The sequence below is a fragment of the Numida meleagris genome, chromosome 3 (genome assembly GCF_002078875.1).
Source record: "Numida meleagris isolate 19003 breed g44 Domestic line chromosome 3, NumMel1.0, whole genome shotgun sequence".
Lineage (NCBI taxonomy): Eukaryota > Metazoa > Chordata > Aves > Galliformes > Numididae > Numida > Numida meleagris.
This window is the reverse complement of record NC_034411.1, coordinates 80,028,036-80,031,276: the sequence shown is the minus strand read 5'-3', so window position 1 is coordinate 80,031,276 and position 3,241 is coordinate 80,028,036.

The following is a 3,241-nucleotide window of genomic DNA, read 5'->3' as shown; positions in this document are numbered from 1 at the left end:
TGGTTTCAACAGGAAGCAAGAGATTAGGAAATAATTAATGCAATTTCTGCCAAATAGAATAAAAGGATCAGCTTGTAAATTCTGTTATAAATTTAATCTCAAGCTTTAGGACATCTATTCTGAATACCGGTTAATATATTCACTTTAAAATAAGAACTGTAAATATCTTGCTGATCTTATCTAGACACAAAAGTGGCATATGCTCAAATTCAGAATTTATTAGGAGGATCTGTTCTTGTAAAGCAAAGTAAAATTTTAGGATTTATTGTGGGGCTTTTAAAAGAATGGGTATTTTCTCTCCTAACAAGTTTTGTATCTTAGACGTCATTAAAAAAAAAAAAAAAAAAACACAAGAATTTGGACAGATATATGTGTTATATCTTTGTCCTGGGCTATTTTATTTAATTTGTATGTGATTCACTCTGTGTAAAAGCTCAGCTTTTATGTGGTAATTTTCTAATAAATTAATATGCTTAATAGCAAAATAGTGCATGAAAAGAATGTGTTATCACTGTCCACTGAGAATTTTTATTTTTTTTTGTACGAACCATGTTACTAGTTTTGTTTCTAATTTACAGTCCACTGACGAGTGAAATGATCCTTTGTCTCTGTTGTTCCAGCCTAATCAAACAGCACTAATCTTGTTCCTTGTCAGTCTTCTGCAGAGGGAAATAGCAGCCAGAGCAAGCTGAGAGTGAGACAAAGCAGGAGGAAACCGCAGAGCTCAGGGAAATGAGTGCTGTAATAATGGCTGCTGAAGCTGCTGTCCCATTAGAGAGACCTATTTTATGTAGTGTTTTCAAAGTTGTCCCTGTACCAAAAGGAATCAAGCATAGTTTCTCATTTGTGTGTTAATTCTGGAGATGGTATGATGCTTAGCATCCGGTGGGTTCTGGACGTGTAGCTGAAGACATAAAATCATCAGTGCTAACCAGGGTTTAAATTACAGTGAAAAAGACCATCCTGTGTCTCCCTGTGGACAGTTTCCAACCAAGACACATTTTGAATAATATTTTGACCATCTAAAGCTCTATGGTGATCAGGAGAGATTGCTCCTAAGTGTCATCCCTCATCAGCCAGAGCCAGTGGGCTGAAAAAAGGCAGCTCCAAGCCCATATTGTCTTGCCCAGGCCTTTTTGAAAATAATGAGGAGGAATGAGCAAATTTGAAAAGTGTCTTCTTGATGAACAGCCTGTCCCTGCATCAGGAATTGTACCCATGAGAAATGCTCCCTCCACATTTCTGATGCAGCTTCATATGTGTGTGGTGGTGCTGCCCTTCTCTTGGCTTGAGCAATGCCCAGGGTAGACTTCTTGGGCTTGTCAGTTGCTGTCCCTACTCCATCTCATAAAGGTAATATCCCTAGCCACTGCATCTCTATAAGTGAGATTTCTTGTCTTCCAGCACAAATTTGTTGTCTTCAGGGAGGATTTTTTTATCTCTTGTTTGTCGAACTTGTATGAGAAGCAGGCTGTAGGCAGGGGAATCTCAAGGCAACAAAACTTAGTTTTGTGGTTAGCCTGGGTTTTAGATGACGAGGTAACAAAGCACCTCTGACAGACAACTTGTCTAGTGTTCTTACAGATATCCTCACTTGTTATTTATTTCTGTTCACTACAAAGGATGGAAATGCTGGCATAGTCTTACATAATTACTAATTTAAATGGTTAGGTAAAATGGATTCTGAGATGCTTGCTTACTTTTGTGCACGATTTATACCTCTGTGGATGGGAACCCAGACTTCTCTTTAACTGTCAGTAGGTGTGTGGCATGGCACAGCAACGGCCTTGTGATGAATGAACTTCTGTTGAAAAGCTGATGTAGCAAGATTCTCTGTTAGTACATAGGTCTCTTCAATTAGTGCCTCCTATTTATTTCCATGGAAACTACAAGAGATACAAAGAACACAGTAACACTATTTAGTAGAGAAAATTCTCATCTCATCAAAACACTGTTTTTCAACACAGTCACCACAATTAACTATGTGGTTTTCCCAGTGATGAGCAAGAGCCTGCATGCCACACCCTGAAAAATCTGCACCAGCAGAGGTGATCCACTGGAGACCTGTTGTCACTGCTGAAACACACCTCACACTGCCTCACTGTTCTCACATCCACTGTTTGGTCTCTATAAACATTCAGCAAGCATCAATGAATGTCAGTGAGTGACATTTTTCACATGGGGGAATGCAGTAACACACCTTTGCTTCATATGCACTTCCATGTCAGACACTGTTTTGTCAGACTGCCCCTCTGCTGCCATCTGTCACGCAGCAACAACATGTAATGGAATATTACAGAATCACAGAATAGCTTAGGTTGGAGTGAACCCTAAAGATCATCTAGTTCCTGCCCCTGAATGCCTTCAGAGATAGGGCATCCACAACCTCTCTGGGCATCCTGTTCTGGCACCTCACCACTCTCTGAATAAAAACTTTCTTCCTAACATCTAGCCTGAATCTTTCCTCTTTTAGTTTAAAACCATTTCCCCTTGTCATATCACTATCAGACTGTGTAAAAAGTCACTCCGTCAGTCCCTCTCCTGCTTGTAAGCTCCCTTAAAGTACTGGAAGGCTGCGATGAGGTCTCCCCAGAGCCTTCTCTTCTCCAAGCTAAACAAGCCCAACTCCCTGAGCCTTTCTTCATAGGAAAGGTGCTCCAGCCCTCTGATCATTTTAGCGGCCCTCAATATTAGCAGGAAGGTTCAACATCTACTGCTGTACCACCACCATCCACCTCTGACACTGTGGACCAACATAATAAATAGGAGGCAATACTTTTGGAGGAGCACTCATTTATCAGAAGTTTAACTTTGGCAAAAAAAAAGATTTTTATGGTAGGCTTATTTTTTTCTGAAATAAAATGCACATTTGAGTTTTTGCTAAAAAAAAAAAAATTGACATTTTTATTTGAGAATAAACTTTAAAGAGCAATGAAGAGAAAGTAGTAAGTGGAAAACAACATGTATTTGCTTGTGAAAGGTATAAGAAACCAAATCATCTTCTTAGGGTATTGAAAGCTGCCAGAGCTATCATGTCGGAAGGGTAGCAAAATACTCAAATTTGTTTCTCAGAAAAGTATGGGAAGTCAAAACAGTTCCTTCTGCAGATAGCTTTTTGGCTCGATGTCACTGAAAATTTTTACTGTAATATTTCTTCAAACATGCACTTTCCTCTCTGCTCATAGTGCCAGCTCTTGCTCCCCTTCTTGTTTGTTTGTGGATACCATGGCTGCAGTTCTTC